Source organism: Homalodisca vitripennis, chromosome 3, assembly GCF_021130785.1.
Source record: "Homalodisca vitripennis isolate AUS2020 chromosome 3, UT_GWSS_2.1, whole genome shotgun sequence".
In the NCBI taxonomy this organism is placed as follows: Eukaryota; Metazoa; Arthropoda; class Insecta; order Hemiptera; family Cicadellidae; genus Homalodisca; species Homalodisca vitripennis.
In genome coordinates this window covers 115141519-115162172 of record NC_060209.1, presented here as the reverse complement: position 1 = coordinate 115162172, position 20654 = coordinate 115141519, and the positions used below count along the sequence as shown (strand labels likewise).

At 36.2% G+C, this 20654-nt stretch overlaps 1 protein-coding gene across 4 annotated transcripts in view; it reads right to left on the bottom strand.

Annotated features, from left to right (window-relative positions):
* The window catches only part of LOC124357354, a 77198-nt gene extending 74754 nt beyond the window's left edge, over positions 1 to 2444 (bottom strand). For 2 of the 4 annotated variants that reach the window (XM_046809073.1, XM_046809072.1), the window contains exon 1: positions 2161 to 2338. The gene's annotated coding sequence lies outside the window, so the exon portion shown is untranslated. The other 2 variants (XM_046809071.1, XM_046809070.1) reach the window with 2 other exon arrangements.
* Between the last annotated feature and the right edge of the window lie 18210 nt (positions 2445 to 20654).

Sequence of the window (20654 nt, the reverse complement as noted above, 5' to 3'; positions counted from 1 at the left end):
TTGCATTGGCTAGTTCCCTTTCTCGCCTATATTTTTTGCGTCTTCTGCAGCTAGCTTTTCTTTTTCTTATTTCCCATTTTTTTATGAAACTATAAAGGAAGAAAAATAGTAATCAAAATAGCACTTACAAAAACTATATAGCTGGGAAGCAGGAAACTGCTACTGCTGGTTGCTGTGAAAGACATATGGGGCTGTAAGGGTAAACAGAGTTAGTGAGGTATTGTAAAATAATCCTCTAGATACCATGAGTATTGCTGGGGAGGAGGAAATTGCCTCTGCTGCCTGCTATGATAGTCGCATGAGGCTGTAAGGGTTATTAACGTAAGAAGAAAACTTATTAAAAACATCAATTGTTATTAAAATGTGAACGCAATTGTTCAAGAAATACGTTGTTACATTACCGTCGGCGAGTAGACATCTAATTAATATACGCAAATAAATAATTACCTGGATTGGGTTTTAAAAGAACATTTTACGAATTTGTCGAACAAGAACAATATTAACCTGTAACGCGGAATATCCACAACTCATAACACACAAGACAGGGAACGCTGGAATTGAATTCGTGTTTTTGTGGCATTTGGAAAAAAGGTTGTTGTCTTAGAGATAGTTTTGGGGATATGAAAAAAACGCAAAATATCCTTTATTTAGAAATAATATTGATTTATTCACAGGTTATGGTCAAAGAGATTATAATTGGAAGATGACTTACTCCTTGTATTACAATTGAAGAATAGAGATTTATATTGTAGATTTGTAGAGACATTCTCATGGCAACTGTTGGGGACAGTCAGCGAGGGGACAAAATGAGAGTTATAACATTTATTGGACAATAACTAATTATCATTTTATTTTTAAATGGGTCTATCTAACTACTTAGCATACTTTTGTTAATCCTTAACCTATGATGATAATTTTTATTTGTTTATTTACTAAAATGTTATTAGCCTGGGACTGATATTTGCTCTCAATTTGAAAATGACCCTAAAAAAACGACACTTGGAGGTTGACTGGTCCAGCCTATCAAGATATCAAGTGATAGAAATTTTTCCTCAACCTCTGTAGGAATGACCAAGCAACTTGAATGCATATGCTGGAATTGAAGTCAAAATCAGGAATCCTTGGGTGTCGCTCGAAGACAGTTGAAAATTACTTTGCAAACAGGTTACTACGGCTAGTGGGAGTTTTTGCAGTTTTATTATTGTACTCAAGAAGTGGTGTGTGATTTGATTTTTTTTCAGACTGTTCACATGAGACCAAAAACAGTTGGTTTTAGATGGAATTTTGGATTCAACATGGAGATTATAGTTTCAGTAGCATTCCTCTGCTAGATAGCCTACTTGCATTAAAAATTTTTTTATGGCGCGGCCTAAGAATGAGGCTTATATTTTAGTATAGTAGACCATGTAATAAATGAGTATAGAAAGTTTTATCAAAATCGGCTTGTAATTTTTTGAGGTACGGCCATCCATAGATTGGTTTTTGTCACCACATAGCCTGTAAAATCAGTGTGGCTCCGAAAATATCCGTGGCCTAAGAATGAGGGCTGTATTGCAGGATAGTAGACCATGTAGTGAATGTGTATAGAAAGTTTTATCAAAATCGGCTCATACCTTTTTGAGGTACGGGACCATTTATAGGGTTTCTCAGAACTTGCCTTGTTAAATGAGTAGTCTTGAAAATGGCCGCTTTAAATGGAGATTATCATCATAAAAGTAGTGTTTGTTCATTTCAAATCTTTATTTGTAGTATTTATCTTCACGTTATTACTTAAATATTATTTTGTATGGTTTGAGTTGAACTAGGTTAGGATTCAGTTAGAAACTAGGTCCAGGTATTCGTTCTTTTTATGGATGGAATTTATGGCCAGTTTCACATCAGTGCATTTGATGTAACCTACTCTACTCTCAATCCCCTTAAACTGTTATCCATCGTTACACTGGATAAAACAAATTTAATGTTGTTTTTCATATTTTAATTAGGTTATATACTTTTAAATGACCATTATGATCTGAATTTGTTTAAGATGTCATTAATGCATTTTTAAATTGTAAAAAAAATATTAACAAGGCAAACATGAAACAACCAAGGCAGATAAGTTAACAAAAGCATAAATATCACACCGCCACATAAAGATGTCAAACAAAACAAACCACTTACCCACTACGACAAACCTAAGTGATAAACAAAACAAAAAAAGTTTTAAACTATTTCCTTTAAACAGCTATCTTTGTTTTGATGTGATTGTATGACGAACTTTATGATTCATTCTACTTCTCGGAAAAGGAAGTTTTACTTGCTTGCTTGTTTATTGATACAGGCATATAAAACATATGATTGAAAATCATGACTCACGTGATAGTAACTCAGTCAATCTACTTTTCATTTTGACAAATCCAATCTTTTTTCTAATTGTAAGTTTAGGTAATAGGCTTCAGGAAATCCCATGCCGCCTCTAAATTCAAACTTTACGTTCAATTTCACGAATAAGTCAGTGTTGCCAATAGTAAGCCGTCATATCACCCCTAACTTAACTCAAAGTTACTCCAAACTTTCCAAAACTACCTCATTTGTTACCATTAATTATTTACCTCTACAAAAGTTAAAATTTGTGTGGTTTCAAAATTAATTGATGAAATACAGATGAAATAAACCTTATTATATTTAAATTGTTGAAAAAGGCGAAAATACAAAAATAAAAACGTATTTTTATTCTCCTGTCACTAATATCCTAGGTCACTAATAGTTATCACCACAAATATGGCAGCTTTGATTTTTTTTTCTCGACTCTATTTGCATATTTACAAATTGAATTTCCAATAATTCCATATATTGCACACCTGCATAGATTTTTAAGGCTCAAGTGCATTGAATTACACTCCACTGTTTATCCATGACTAGATAAAAAGTTTTTCAATCATACATTCAAAACAAACATATTTTTAAAAAAAGGTATTTTTTAATAACAACACAGTAGAATTAAAAATAACTTTATACCAACGATGCAATCTATTGGTTAAATTGGTGATTAGGGGGAGACCTTGAACGTGGGGCAGTGCTTGTAACGAGAAAAATCCAGTAGACGTTAGTTAAGTTAACCCTAGAATAATTTGCGGTCGTTTCAGAAATGACAGTTAATTACAGAGTTGTCAGCTTATATTTTCGTGTTACCCCAAGATTAACTCAAGTTGCCTGAATTTACCCTACGATTAGCAAATTGTGTGAGAGGTTCAGTTAAGACATACGGAATATTTTTCGTAAAGTTGTTGAACAAAATTTGTAATCTCTTCTACACTTACTGTACTTTGAGGAATAGCAGGCCTTCTCTTCATAATCAAAACCATAGAGTATAAAATAATACATAATTATCTGTTATATAACCAACGGATAGTCAAAGCCAAAGGTCAAGTTTTCTTGTTTCAGAACGAGGGATGTTTAATAAAGGTGTGCTCAAAGGAGATTCAGTTCGCGCTTTGATTATTAAATAGTCTATGAAAAGAACACAAAGAAACTATAAGATAGGTTGGCGATGTTTACAAGCAAAGCATCAGAGAGGGAGAGCGTGTAAATAATTGACCTAAGTATCGGTATGGTGGAGACACATAAACGTTGACTGTTAATTTAGGCATCTCACCCTAGCGTCACGCGTTATAATATCTATTTAAAATAAAAAAAACAAACGTTATGAAAATATACTGAATGTTAAAAATAAATTATTGTTACAAGCAAAAGAATTTATATCCTTATTAAATAAGAGATGGTGAGCCTATCAGATAAAGCCCAAAAACTAGTTTCACTGATTTTAAGATGTAAAATAATAGTACTTATCAACGTTCTGTTGAGTAAAATCTACAGTTCAAGTACATTTTGTTATGCAAGGTAGAGCAAGATCATTTTGAGAGGCTTTTTAGATATGTAGTATCGTGGAAACTACTTGTGAGCAATTCAGGGATACATTCTTTTGACCAATGATCCCTACTGTGTAATCTGTGTAATAATCTCTTCCATGTGTATATTTCTATATATAGTCCTCCTCCGTAGACTAATGGTTATAGTCTCGGCTCTCTAACTGAGAGATCACGGGTTCAAATCCCGGGGAGGGCCAATTATGTATAGACACGAAACAGTGTACTTTGAATAAAACCAGTGAACATCGCAGCCTACATAGCAGAAGCTGAGCCTTAAAAGAGAGAGAGAAAAAAATTTCTATATTTTCGTTTTTGTGGAAATAGTAGTAATACTTGAACCCCCACGTGTTGTTTGTTGAACCTTTTTAAGGGAAATGGAAAAAGTGGGTTTTCTACAAAGTAGACATTGAAACAATATTTTTGTTACATATCTGGTGTAATTGAAAAACTTTTGTTAAAAAGGGGTTGTGTTGCCCTCCAATAAAAAGGGAGTCGGGTAGTAAACTGTGCATTGTATATCTACTATTGGGCAGAGAAACGCATATATGTTCCAAAGAACTGGATCATTAGAAATGTGCTAATCTCTACAGTCTAGGTGTTAATTTATAAAGGGTATAGGTAGTATCATGAGGTGAAGAACGGTACGTCAAAGCCTTTTCTCATATCTACGTCTACTTTATGTAGCTTTGTGAAACAAGGATAAGCATTCCTTGTCAGCATCAGCCCCCAATAGAGTAAGTTTGCACGCATCGGTTATATGCCGAAATGAAACTTCTTAGTATCCTAACCGAAACTTTAGAAATTTTAGGGAGATCGATGATCTGATTAATAGATAAGAGACCAAACTTCTTTTGTTGTAATATTGATTGACTAATTTAATTTAAAGAATTTCATTTAAGATTGGCAATGATTTAATTTCACCGGGTTGAAAGTATTAGATTCTAGGCTAGACAAAAAATGTAACTTTTCTAATTTGAGAAGTATTGTTATGTACCTGGGTCTAATATAAATTGTAAAATGTTATCTAATTACTAATGTTACTGTTGAATTTAGGGAGATATTTTAGTAGATAAAGTAAGTAGCTTTAGAGTAGAACTAGCTCTACTCTACGAGTACTCTTGAATTTACTGTTGATGTATTCATAATGTCTCTTAAATTTTGAACCACCACAACTTCCTCATAGTCTAATAGTTCAGGATCTACATTGTTTAAAGTAGTTTTTTTTGTTAAATTCCTCACATTTAACAACTGTCTTTTGACTATAAGACTATAATAATAGATTTCTGTGTGTCATTTAAGTCAGGAGTGTCTTCAAGAATAATTAACTGTATCCAAACATTAGAAAACTTATTGCTTGTTATGGAACTGGATTTTTTTTAACTTGAAAATTTCATTAAAAGGGTTAGATTTAATATGAATACATGTGTCACGTTTTTGTTTGGGGTGGCTTCAGGTGAACTGTCCTTTAACACATTGCGTGCGGTGCGGTTACCGGTGGCACACATCCAGTGGAGCACCCAAGAATCTTCTCTGGGGGATGTCCTACACCAGGGAGCCGAGGTTATGGAACCTCTCCCCCCACAAATTTATTCAGAGGAAAGCCTCCCAGGAAATGTTTGAAATATTAGCTCCTAAAATCTATTTTATATCACTTCTGAATTAATAAAAGTATGGCAACGATCAAGTCAGAACGTATAAAGTTTAAAGTAAAATCATTCTACCACCAATCACCAAGAGGTATTATTCAGGGATAATTAAAATCTTCTGCAACAAATACAGTTTATATGTAGTGTATTTAACTTAATGCAATTTAACTATCTTTTGATAAAAACAGACTTGGGCGGTCCCATTCGTCCACCCTCCTGTCGGTGCGTCCATGCACACAACCACTGGAGAGTGCAGCGGTTCCCTGTGACTGTGCGCGCCATTTATTGTTTAAGGACTCACTTTGGTTCGGTTACTTGCTAGATCTAGATGATATTACGCCGCTCCTTAACTAGACATTGTGACGTTTCAGTGGCCGTTTTAGTTTTGCCCCAGGTGTGGTACCTACTAATGAACGCAAACGTTTTCTTTTTCTCCAGTAAGTAGGCAAATTACGAGTGGTTAGTGAGTGTAAATATAGTTCTTATAATTGTTTTTTTATCGATTATATATCCTGAACTACTTGGAACTTCGACAAAAAGGGGTCCACACTCTACTAAAGACATTGGCGATGACGTGCCCCTCTTAAACTGTTTTGTGGATCCTGTCCAGAATGTAGTAAATGGTGGTTCTGATGATTAAAACTTATCAAGTGAATCATCCAATATGACTTATATTTCTGACGATGACCTTGACATTGGTACAGACCCCTCTGTATGGGCTTTGACAACCAAAATTAGTTTATTTTGATTATTAGTTGCATACCGACAATTGCAGAAAAATAAATGTGTACTTCTATTATTTTTAAAGTTTTTTTAAAACAAACACAAAAATCCTCTTCTTTTGGTAGATATCTGAAAAACGGGCTACCCCAGCAAAAGTAATGTTAAATTCTTCATTTTATTACTTTTTCTCTACTGAATACTCAGAATGCTCTTTACACACTGTTTTATCACAGTGTTTACAAGTAGTTTTAATTTTTTTATCATTTTTCTTCGGGCAGAGTTCACAGCACTTTCTTTTTGCTGGTTCTTTCTTTTTAGGTTCAGTTTCAACCATTTCTATGCCAGCTACTTGTTCGATTTTTTTTTCAATTCTCTTGGAATTAGAGGTGTAACTACTTTTCTTTGGATATGACTTTTTATCAATGACTTTCCAACAGCAATTGTGAAGTCCCTGTGTTGATGTTGATGTTTAGATTTGAAGAGCGTAGTAGAATGTAACTATTAACTCTACACATGTCAATCATTCCAAAAAAAAAAAAAAACAAAAAAAACGGCTGCTGGCCAACGTCTGGTTCTTCTCTGGTAAGAATATACAGCACATTTTTGATCATAAGAATCAACGCCACCTTTTGTAAGATTATAAGTTTCAATAATTTCTGGTTTTTCGGTCGTGAGATCAATATTTTTTGAATGGTGCATTGATGAAACCAAAATAACACTTTCGCTCCTCTTAGGTACATAAGATACTAGAGTATTACCTCGTGTAAAACCAAAAACTGCAGAAGAAACAGGTCTGGTTTAATCTGGCAACATTACAAACAATGACTTCTGTAAATACAAGAGACCAAGCATCTATCAGCAATTGGGGTCTATTAGTTTTCGCAGGTCCTACAACTTGAGGTATGTGCAGAATATTTTTTCTGCGGGTACGACTTGGTGCAGGGGGATTCTTAGCCCACTTATACCTATATTTTTCCATAGAAATACGTTTCTGGATTACGTACTTGTACTTCCCCTTCCTCTAAATTTTCGTCTTCACTACTATTATCTGAATCGTTTGATAAACCGAACTTACTTCCAGTTTCATGATTACTTTCAATTACTTCGCCATCAGACAAATCGCTGTCTTCCTCAACCAAAGTGTTTCAGTTAAGGTTACTTGGACCAGCTTCTTCTTGATCATAAAATATTTGAGGTCCATCAGGCTCACTGGAAGGCACTTCAGGTGTTGTAAGCAATGAAAAAATGTCACTCTAATCCACAAAACCACTCATTTTCAAAAGTTTTCCAAAAACAAAAATGTCATGTAACTGATACAATGGGGTCTCTGAGGACCCCAAGTACGTATTTTCCTGCTACTGAAGAAAGTTATAATATTTCTGAATATATGTTCTTAGTACTCGTCCAACGGCAGAAGAATACCTAAAACATAAAAAGTAGACACTTTTATTTTTCAAGAAAAAAGCAAAATAAATTCTAGTGGGGTCTTGAAAGACCCCACTGTACCAGTTAAGGGTTAAGACCCATTACTTGTCCGCCAGCCTGGACTCATATTACCTTGTTCTGACCAAGGTAAGCCGTTTGATTACTTTAGGCTCCTGCTCGATGACATTTTCTTACAAAAATGATGAGATTTACAAATGATTATGCCTTTGAAGTGTTTAGTAAACCAAATTTGACAGTAAATTCTAACAAATGGAAAGATCTAACAATGAGTTCTTACATTTGTCGGCCTTATTTTGCACACTGGAACTGCAGTATTAGCCATAATAAACAGTTCTGAAACTGAATCAGCTGCAGTTGCCTTCTCGATCAACTGATTCAATTGTCGATTGTTGCCACGGCTTCGTGTTTATTATATTTTTCTTATTTGAGGTTAGTTTTTGGTAACATGGTGCTAACAACGTTAGAGAAAGTTTTTATCGTAGAGCATTATTTTCGCTCATACGGAATTGGACGTGCGGGTGGGCCAAGCTTGTCATACACTGCATTACGTTTTCAGGAACATTTCTACAAAAACCCGCCTAGTAATAATGTGATCCTTAGTGTTGTTAAAAAATTTAGAAGAACAGGTAGTGTTTTGTCACAGCGAAAGGGCTTCTCAGGTCGCCAACTACTGTCTGTACAAATGAAAACCACGGAAGAATGTTGCAGCAAGTGTTACAGTCACCGAACAGAAGCCTAATGCGAGCTTCTCTGAAACTGAATATTAGCAATACGTCAATGCGAAAAATGTTCAAAAAAATTGGTGGTTTTCCCTACAGGATACAAACTGTACAACCTTTGAACTGTAGAAAAAAACTAACCAGAGTTCAGTACTGTGCTTCAATGTTAAAAATATGTTATGAAGAACCTGAGTTTCTGAGTGGTGTGTGGTTTACAGATGAATGTCATGTGCACCTAATGGTTTCATAAACAAACAAGTAGACAACACATTTCCTTGGATTTGAACGTCCTGACATTGTTGTAGAGAGGCCACAGCATAAGCGTGTAACCATTTGGTGCGCTGTATCTGGGAGGGGTATAGTGGGACCATACTTTTTTGAAGGCAACAATGGAGTGACTCTTACTGTAAATCAGTATCGATATAGGGCCATTCTTGATCGTTTTGTGAGAGACCTCAGGAGATTCTGTCGTGAACGTAACCTGCTGTTAAATTCACAGTGGTTCCAGCAAGATGGCGCAACCATTCACACTGCCATTAACAACATTGCTTTTCTCCAACAAACCTTTGGCAACTGTCCCATCTCCTTTAGAACAAACTTTCCTTTCCCAGCCTACTCCCTCGATCTTACAACACGGACCCTTACGTCTGGGAATGTTGAAAGAAACCATTTTCCGCGAGGACCCACCATCTACCATCGTTCAACTCAAAGAAAAAATAACCATGTGTATTAGGAGAATGTTTATAAACCCATATTCATAAAAATGATGCAAAACCTACAAAAACGATACGAGTGTTGCCTCAAACTGAACGGAAGTCGTATTGAACATGTTAATACCCGAGTTTAACCCATTTTGCTTCCTTTGACTTGTATTGGTAAAATCTATATGTAATTTTACTATGTTTACCATAATAAAATATTACCATTTCAGTGCTGTTTATTTTAACTAATACTGTATTAGATTTAATCGTCTCCATGTTTATTGGAAGACTGATGAATTATTTAATTGGTTGATTTTTGAACATTTTACGATGTTTGTACTTTCATAACCCAAACCACCAGAAAAAAAATCTAGTATTGATAAACTCCAGTGTGTTGTTGCCCATTTCAATAGCAAAATGAATGGCGTATACTATCCACAGAAGGAGCTTTCATTAGATGAGGCGATGGATTTCTGGCGAGGCGTCTACATTTCCGCCAATATACAAAAAGAAGCGTCACAAGTACAGAACACTCTAAATCAATACTTAAACTTCATTTATATGCTGTTTATTCAGATTCCGATGAAGGCGGGTCATACAGAAAAGGTTGCATTGTATTTGCTAAAAGTAAAATAGAATAATGGCCACTCCATTTTCATGGGTAACTTTTACAATAGTTACTCACTGGCCTCAAAGCTTGTAGCACAGAATACGTACTATACCAGGACTTGCGTCTCGACAAAAAATGTCCCAAGTGAGATACAGACTGCCAAACTCAAGAAGGGTGAGACCATTGCGAGATAAGGGAGAAAGGAAGTGGCGTGACAAACGTGTTGTGGCCTATCGTATTTGAAAATGAAATGGTGGACTTCATCACCAAACATAATACTGTTGTAAAAGGACCACTCCCCATCATACAGTATAACGCGTACATGAGTGGTGTAGATAGGGCTGACAAGTATCATCATTTTACCCCTGTGAACAAAGTAAAATCTCCATTATTTTACAAGTGTGTGAGAACAAAACCAAAGCGTGTTATAAGAAAATTTGCATTCACATGCTTCAAGTGATTGTATTAAACGTGCACAATCTACACAAAACATACCAGTGGAAAATGAATTTTTATGAATTTAGACAGACTTGAAGTCATTCAGTCACTGTTGCCACGTCTAGACGGACCTTTTGAGAGTTCCGCTCAGAAAAGGTCCGACTTGGAATTCACAAAATAAAAAAGTGAAGGTCGAATTTTAGCTAACAGAGTACAAAAAATTCTTGCATTTGTTGCCAGGCAAAACGCAACAAGGAAACACTGTGGTACTGTGCAACTTGCCCAGATCACCCTGGCCTGTGCTTTGGCCCATGCTTCAAAAACTATCATAGGTAAGAAACAAAAAGTGTGTAATAAGAAAAACTTTTATTGAGCTAAATACTGTGGAACATATATGTCAATTAATTGAATATTAGGAATAGTTACAGAGTACCTATTACTCGGTGTGTAGCAGTTGGAATCATGATGTAACGCTAGCGCTGTACATAGTGGCATACTCGGGGTGCGCGCAGTCACTGTTGTCCGTGAACTTCAAACTAGAAAATTCATAAGAGAAACTGACTATGGAGCTCGATGTCAATCACCATCTGTATAATACTGTCAAAACTTAAGTTTTTATGCAATAAAATTATCTAGTAAGTTTTTTAATAGTTTTGCCGCAGTCTTTGTTAAATCGTAATACTGACGGCATTTCATTCACCCAAAGGATTATGTTTTATATAAAGGATTAAAACGAGAGAGTTTGTTTTTAATTGACTTGATTAGCATACATTATTGAGTTCTTCACAATGATACTTATAAATAAGAAAATTTCACAACAATTAGTTGAATAGTTCACTTTATTTACATTCCGTTACTTAGAGGAACAATACAACAAGATTTTATTTCAATCTTGTTAAAACAGTCGTTAATAATTAGTATGCACACCTTTATATTTCTTTTTAACATCGAAGATATTGTGAAACTTATTTTTAATGCTGGAGGGTCTCTGGGCCCGTTAGTCTCACTTCCGACTGCGCAAAGAAGGCTGAACTGGATCATCATGCGGTCTAGACCTTAGTTCTTCGAAGGCCAGATTGGTGCGAGCCCTGAGGGTTTAAAATCAGACCTAATCTGAAGTAATATGACAAACGGTAATCGAGTTAGAATTCTGAAGTGTAGAGGAGGTTTATAGTGGGTAGTTCACGTCTTTTGTGAGAGTCCCACACTACAGATGTACAGTACCTGTGTGCTTAAATGCATTTTTCTACCTCTCAAAAAAAAAAAAAAAAAAACAAAAAAAAAAAAAAAAAAACAAACAGTTGGCCGCGTCTTTGCACGCAATTTCCTGCTGAATGAATGAGAAATCATGCATGTTAAATTGCGAAAACTAAAACAAAAGATATGTAGAAATTAGTATACAATGAACATAAAGAATAAAAACCACTTCAACGTTCAATGAGAGGAGCGAGCACGATTCACAAACACTGATGTATCATTTTCTATTATTTCACAAAAGAAAAACTCACAATTATCCAATAATTAGTGTATTTTTCACGAGGCCTTTCGACATCGAAGATGCCATCATCAGGTGTGAATCAAAAATTGTTGATTCACACCTGATGATGGCATCTTCGATGTCGAAAGGCCTCATGAAAAATACACTAATTATTGGATAATTGTGAGTTTTCTTTTGTGAAATAATAGAAAATTTATATTCCAATAAGAAGAGCTCCTCCTCCTTCACTGATGTATCAACTTATGAATTTTTAAAAGTTTCGAAATATTAATTTAATTATATTAAATAGATATCTTATGGTTACCAAAATAAAACAATTGAAATTATTTAGTGTTAAATACACTTCAAGAGTTGGCAAATTTAGTGTATACTGTATAATATATCAGATTTAAAAACATATTATTTTATTATTATACGTTTAAATGAGACAATTAAATTTGATATGAGAAATTATACATCAATATGTTTTAAATAATGAAATAGAACAAATTAATTATTTGCAATAAACCAAGTCTATAGTTCAAAACTGGTTTAAGATGTGATTATACACAAAGCTTATTACATTTCAATAATAGTGTTGAAAAGCTAAAAATTAAATGAAATAATAAACTATAAGTAGTACAATAACTGCTGGAAGTTTACAAATTAATTAAATCAATTTAATTTATAGGGAATACCTATACCGTATAATATTGCGAGATGAGTGTTAACAATACAAAAGGGCCAATGTCCCGATCACCTGCGACAAGTCTAATCGATCGAGCAATTTAAAAAACCCAACTCGAACACAGTATGCGTCCTGCGGGGTACAGGAGTAGGTAAATTTATTCCTAGCGAGGAATACCACTGCCGACTCTAGATGGCTCGTTTAAGGGGGATCTAGCGCCCTTGTTATTGAGATTGCACTAATACTCTGTTATAAATTAATTATTATAGAGAGTGCATACTAATATATTGTTCAAACAATGAGTGTGAGAGAGCGAAAGAGAACGAGAGGGGAGAATAAAGGACAACACAATCATATATTAATTTATGTGTGTGGCAATAACATTACCTTACTTGCTTACTTTCACAATTAGCGGTCTGGTAGCTTTTTATAACAGCCGTCAAAGACTCGGTTCTGTTTGTTACAAGTAAACACAAAAAGTTATATATCACAATAAAATTGGTAAATAAACTACGTTAAATATAAATCCAGAGCGTGATTATATAGCATCCGATCCCGGATCGGACCAAACAATGTTAAGTTCAAGAAAGATAGGTATCCGTCCTTGATGACCAAACAATGTCGTGTAAAGAAAAGAAATAACCTGAATCAATCAGTTATTTTGAATAATTACTTGTAAAAACATTCGGAGGAGCCATTCGGATCTCCAGCTTCCAAAAATTTTAAAGGAGAAATTTTGAGGATACGAAATTACATAGAATGTGCCAAATAAGTCACTCACCAAGAAAAGTTGTCTTTTCTTTTGCACTTTTGGAACAAGTGCACGAGATCAGAGAGAGAGAGAGAGTTCCAAGGAGCTCCAGAGGTCCATACTGATGGACGTTCGTAGGAGAATATACCCTAAGGGTAGCACGTCTTGCACATAAAGGTGCTAAGGGTATATTGCACCCTTTATGTGCAATATACCCTTGAGTATATTGCACATATACCAAAACGTATGGGTAAACATACGTTTTGCGTATGTTTACCCACATACGCACAACGGTGCACATAAAGGGTAAACAAGGTACAATAACATAGGTAAAATAATAAAGGAAAATAGTGAGCCAGAGAGGGTGAGATGGGATAATGTGGAGAGTAGTGAATTTGTAGAGGAGACACATTGACACAGAAGTAATGTAAGAGAGGCAAATAATCAAATCATTTTTATTGCGAAGACAATATTTTACAATTACATAGCAAACGTCAATTTATTATATTCTAACATTTTACACGTTCAAACCACATCATTCTCATTCAGACATACAGTTTTCAAGCACACTCTTTGATTTTTGTCAATGTAACCCACTTTATAAACAGCAGATTCGGTCATTCCAATTGGTCTCACAGTCGAATTTTAAAAAATCGTCAGCTTTATAAAATGCCCTATGATACCAAAATGCGCTTAAGGCGAGTTTTTAACACCTTTGGCGTTGGGGCATATTTTATTGAGTTATACAGTCTGTTGAGAAAATTAACAGCTGCCTGCGAGAGCAAGTGTTCATAACTAACTACTGTCCCGCCGTGCGGTAGCTCTGCTTCGTGTCTCGTGCTTGTGTATGTCTTGGCCTCTGGATAAGGCGCATTTGAACATACAAAAAAATTGTTTAAAAAATTTAAAGACAAGACAGTTAACAGCTGCAATTCCTTGAAATTTGCGATTTTTTGCGATAGTACGAATCGCTTTTTTGGAGTTTGAAAGCTCTCTGAAACTGATAGTTTGCGCAAGCTCCCCAAAGTACCAAACCGGAGTATTAAATTAGACTTAAAAAAAAAAAAAAAAAAAAAAAAAAAAAAAAAACAGATTCATTCTTAGATGTTGATGGACTGGGCTGTACTTCTGATATAGGGACAGGAAAAGTTGATTTTACAACGTCTGCGTAACTGTCGATCAGCAGAATGGTGGTCTGAGACTGAGGGCCACTGGCCGGCGGTGCCGGTGTCACTCGTAGAGTGTCGGAGGTTGTAGCTAATTGTGTAGGGGGCGTTCTAGGCTGCAGCTCACTCGCAGCATGCTCAGGGGGTTTCGCCAGATGTCCGAGAACAAAGTAGGCAATTAGACGCTTTCTCACAGGTAGAAGGTGCATTCCATGACCAGTGAACTAATTCATACTGATGGCGTTAAAATTGAGAATATGGAGATCCTCATGTCGGGCACATAACTTCTGCATGTAGCTGTTGACTAGGCGAGTTTATTTGTTTACTGAGTTATGCGGAGACTGGTCGTGTCTATGGGGGAGTTGCTAAGATCACGCTGGCCGAGCTCGTCCGGGAGAGAATACGGAAGATGCTCTAGAGCGATGTTTGTGTTGGCCAGTATGACGCAGCAGCTCCCCGGAGGTGGCGGCGGTGAAGAAGTTACCGCAAGAAACTTGGCCCCCGGTTTGCAGACACGTCACTGTAGTTGTCTTCTCCACTCGTTTTTGGATAAGAGCGGCGAGGCCACAAGCATGACTGTCGCTCTCGATTATCAGCGATTTTAAGTCCAAGTAAGTCGTACCGTTAACTTGCTGTTAATTAATTTTGTTTGGTTTAAAGGGTTTATTTCCAGAAAGCTTTTGATTGTTTGTAATTTTTTTTGTTATTGGCTTGGAAATTATGTTTGTCTTCTTGCTTTACTGTCTTATTGTTTTCTTCTGTGGCTGTGATAAGTAAAATTTTTGTCTTGAGAAAGGTCGATTAAGTGGTCCAACCTTCTTTCTTCTTTAAGCGCTGCAATCTCTTCTTAAGTTTGGAATTTTCTATCGACCAAGTGAGCCATCGTGGGTTGAAGATTTTCATCATTGGGCGAGAAAGCGGAAGGCGCAGGTGACGAGATGCGCGGAGTAGACATGCCGGACTCTGCCGAGGGTGATGGTGTTGACGAGGATGGCGAGATGTGTTGTGGAGAGGAGAGGCCCCACATTGTCACAGGATGGTGGCGAGTATGTTTGGCGTTTATTGCTACTGAGGACTGCTTATTATCATCCGTCTTTATAGAGTTGCATTGCAGGTCCTCATCTCCAGACCACTTCACAGTTTTTAGAGAATAACTTTCTCTGTACTTGTAGTTGTTAAACAGGATATGCGGTTTTCCAGTTTTTGAACTTTTCAGAGAGAACATCCTCTTTTCCAAGTCAAACAGTTTTAATTAGCACAAGAAAATTAAGCTTAAATACAATAGAAAATATATAAATTAAAATCTGGCGCTTTATTAAAACTCAATAAATATAAAAAATGTAAGTTTAAATATAAACAACAAAAGATTAAAATAACAACGAAAAACAAAGACAGAGCCTTTGTAATTAAATTTAATAGCTCAATAACAAAAAGAATAACTGAGATTTGATCCGGCGATCTCTGAATCAAAAAGCGTGACGCAGCCGGTTCCGCTGTCAGAGCTGTTGAGCGATGATGTTTATCACTGCCTGATAAGCCGCGGTGCTTCGAAACTCGTCAAATGTGGATATTCAGCTGGGCACAGGTCTAACCTTGTTAATATGATGGTTATCTGTACACTCAGCAACGACTACTCACAGGCCAACGAACGAGTCCGAATTCTTTTCAATCATTATCAAGGTCAAAAATTTAGTCCGTCTTAGTTTCATCAGATGTATTTAGTTTTATAAACCAGTTTAAAATGAAATCATTGTGGAGCGTGTTGTCAACGTGTTTGCTCGGTAGGACCAGGCCTACCAACCAGGTAGGTCACAGCAACCATGCCGGTTCAAAGAGTTGCAGTTCCACCGCCAGCCGACCGGCGCGCTTAGTAGTCTGACCAAGGGCGTATATAAGGGGGGGGGGCTCAGGGGGCTCGAGCCCCCCCCGAAATTTGAAACACAAAAAAAATATTATAACTTATATACGATAATTTATTTTTATTTTCAATAAGCTGTGCTTCTATACTTTCGACTACATTAGTATTATAGTTTATAGTGGAATTTTAAGAATACATTATGATACCTAACAATATTCAATATTTATTTTTTTCAGAGGTTGAAATTACTAATATTTTGTAAGCATGCAAATAAGCGTTGCAACTGTAAAGAGTGCGAGGTAGCCTGACGCTCCTGACTGTCGCGTCGGCCGCTCGTGTAGTGCCAGCGCCAGGCATGCGTATATGACGATGACGTGTCGCCGCGGCCCCGCTGCCTAGCAACCCTCCTCCTCCTACAACCCCCCCACCCACTCCCCACCCACACCTGACCTCATTCCGCACTACCAACGCCATTGTCTGCTGTTGTCTAGTGCGTATCACCCGTGGTGACATTTTAAGTGCTGTATGCATATGTGCTGTGATTGTAGTGACTGTTATCAAGTGATATGTTTTGTTGTCGCGTTATTTAAACATGATCTGATTACTTTATAGTTGACAGTTTACGTGTGAAGTACATAGGCTACATTAAACATTTAAAATGAAGAGACAGAGTTCGATTCAAGCTTTTTTCGTGAAGAAAAAACGTGTTTCGTCTGAGATCGACGAGCAGACATCGTTTGAAATAACACCGAGTCCCTCCACTTGTGCTACATCAACTGGCAGCGTTGTTGAGATCAAGGATCACACAGGTGAAATTGAACATAACGTTAACGAGAGTAATCACACTTTTGTTAGTTCACAATATCAATGATATTGGTCATTACTGCTCCTCAACTCCTTTCACTTCAAAATGAAGAGAAAATTTCAATTATTGAGAACTGTTGGAAGCCTCAACGTAGTTACGAATTTCCTAAAGTTGAAAATAACAGAAGTTTTCAATATAAGTGGTTGGAAGACTTCAAATGGTTAGCTTATTCGGAAGCAAAGGAAGGGGCCCTGTGTAAATATTGTGTTTTTTTCTCACACAACACAGGTGGGAAAGGAAACCATCAGAGTTTAGGAGTATTAGTATCAAAACCACTTACTACAAAGCTTAAGAAAGCTAGGGAGGTTTTCATGCAACATGAAAATAAACAATATCATAAAACTGCAATGTTAATGGCTGAAGACGTAAAATCCTTAGTACATGGAAAAACAGAAAGTGTGATAAACAGTATCAAACATGCAGAGAAAAAATGAATGTTCAGGAAAACAAAAATAGAATTATACCGATAATCCAGACAATTAGATTTTGTGGAAGGCAACAAATTGCTCTTAGAGGGCATCGTGATGGTGGAAGAGTGGATCTTGACGAGCCTATACAAAATGATGGTAATTTTCGCTCTTTATTAAGGTACAGGGCTAATTACGGGACAATAATCTTAAAACACAGCTAGAAACTGGTGGTGGCAAAACTATGTATACTAGTTCTGTTATCCAAAATGAAATTATAGGTATTTTTGGTTCCCAAATACAGTCAAAAATTGTATCCAACGTGAGAAAAATCTGTATTTTATTCAGTATTAGCAGATGAGACAACAGACATTAGCCAAATTGAACAATTTTCCCTCTGTGTCCGATATGTTGACCGAGGAATTGTTTTAAAATTAGGGAAGATTTTCTGGCTTTTTGTACCCGTGTATGATGTAACAGGTCAAGGTTTAGCCAATACATTAATGTCAAGTCTAACCAGTCTTGGACTTGATTTAAACAATTTACGTGGTCAAGGATATGATGGGGCTTCTGTCATGAGTGGCCAGTTCAGAGGGGTACAAGCATACATAAGTGAAAAAGTACCCTCAGCCATATACACACATTGTTCCTCTCACTCTCTTAACTTATGTCTATCTGATGCATCAAAAAATCCCTATGATAAGGAATTGTATGGGTGTCATCAGTGAGGTGTGTAGTTTTCTTTCACAAGTCAGCTAAGAGAACTGCGATACTTAAGTCAAGTATTTCTGAATGCTGCCCTGAGATGAAAAGAAAAAAACTTATATGTCTGTGTGAGACTCGCTGGGTTACAACGCCACGATTCAGTTATAATGTTTAAAGAAGCTTTGGAGCCTATAAATTACCGCTCTATCAAACTATTGAAGAAGAATCGACTGCAGAAGCTTCTGTAAAAGCACACACACTAATTGCCTCCGTGACCAGTTTTTCAGTTTGTTGCATGTCTTTTTATTTTGAACAACTTGCTTTCTTTGACTATCCGCCTTTCAGAGATGCTCCAAAAGAAAGATATAGATCTTGCTCAAGCCAACAAACAGATTTCCAATGTATTGGAAACTAGTAAAGGAAAGGCGAAGCAAAGCAGAAGAGACCATTCCAGGCTTGTGTTCAGTGAGCTAAAAGTAAGCACTGACAAATTAGGGTATCAAAGAGGAAACCCCCCGTACATGTCGCAAGCAAACTAATCGCTGCAAATACTCCTTATACAAACGTGGAAGAATACTACCGGCGTGTAGTGTATATACCATACCTTGACGATTTCTGCTGTTCACGTTCAGGAGCGTTTTTAAAAACCACAGGGAAGTAATCGACTCACTACAGAATGTTCTTCCTGAGCACTGCATTAAAACGGAATTTTCATCCCTGGAACCTGCCCTGACGTTTTATGAAAAAGATCTATCTTTCAGAGATGAGGTACGAAGTGAATTTCTACTGTGGAAACAAAAGTGGAATCGTGAAGAAAAAGAAAGTTTGCCAAAAACTGCAATTTCTGCTCTTGAAAAATGTGATAAAGACTATTTCCCAAACATGTTTAATATATTTGAAATTGTTAGCGGTTTTACCCGTTTCAGTGGCTTCTGCAGAAAGGAGCTTTTCATCTCTCCGAAGACTTAAAACGTATCTGAGAAACACAACTTCGGGAAAACAGGTTGAATGGTCTTGCACTTTTATCTATTCATAGAGACATTACCATAACTGATGAGGAAGTTTTAAAACAATTTTCACTGAAGTCTAGAAATTTTGGATTTTGTTTTGTAAAATGACAATAAACAGTGTTTCATGAATACTTTTAGCTATATTTCATTTTCTTCCCTTGTAACAGTTCATAAAGTAGGCCTACAATAACTGGTTATTGTAGCTTGGAAGGCTGTTTGAGATTTTAGTTTTTTAACGAAATAAATATTTGAATTGTGTGCATACTGAAATTACTATTTCTGATTTCATTAAGGTAAAATTAAAAAAAAACTAAAATAACAATTCAATTGCTAAAAATAAATATAGTATATAGTCAACATTTATTAGTTTCAAACTTATAATATTGTGGTGTGTTGTGTTTTATATACGTAGGACAATATATTTCTTTGTATAACAACTATTTTAAACCAAAAGATTTTAAAAATAGGACTTTATAGCCTCTATTATTTTTCTATTTTAACAACTGAAAACTACCAAACTAGCAGACACTTAAGTTTTGAATTTTTAAATTTTTATACAAAAATAATATACAAAGGATACAGGTCCTTCTATATAAACATAATAACGCTAAAATGGAAAAGTGAAACCTGCTCGAAAAGAAGGAAACTCGCTCATGAAAAACTTAAAATATCTCTCCCGAAAGAGTGATTTTCATTCTTTCCCATTTTAGCGTTTTATACATGCCAAAAACCTTAAACCTGTGTTTTTAAGACTTAAATTGGCAAAATTTTCCCGGGGGAGGACCCCCGGACCCCCCTTCTACTGGGGGGGTATTACATACCCCCCCGACCCCCCAGTATTTCAGCCCCCCCCCAAAATATTTTTCTATATACGCCACTGAGTCTGACCGTGATAAATTTAGAACTTGTATTCGAGGGACAACTGACCTCTCTCGCTCACTCAGTGATTAAACTTTATATGCTTAGTTAAATAAATATATTACTAAATGTGATTAAAACGAAACAACCACAAAGAAGGGCTTTGATTATGTGGAGCTCTCAAGGGGAAAAACAGGTATATACCTAAACTTAGATCGAAAAAGGGCAGCAATATTCATACACATAACATAGCTATGGTAGGAAGGGTTGATTCAATTTGGATGCTGAATTTAGTTCCAGCTCACCTTCCCTTTTATTGCAGCATCTGGTATCAAAGAAGCTCACAACTTTACATCGTTTTAACATCAGGGACACCTATAAATAGGTGAAGTGGCAGTCTCGATCGTGCTTCTTCGTTGCCGACTTTCTTTGGATACCTTAGGACGTCAGATACCAGATGCTGCAATAAAAGGAAGGTGAATTGGAGCTAAACCCAACATTCAAAGCAATTTTCATGTTTGTAACCAGATCACCAACTTCTGTACTTTAAGGGCACAAAACCACCTCATTTATTGTACAGTTTCTTGCTTTACAAGTTGCTTCAAAAGCAGGTCAGCATGGTGATCCTCTGTTTTAGTAGTGCTAAAGTACATACAAGCCATAATCTTTATTGCTCTG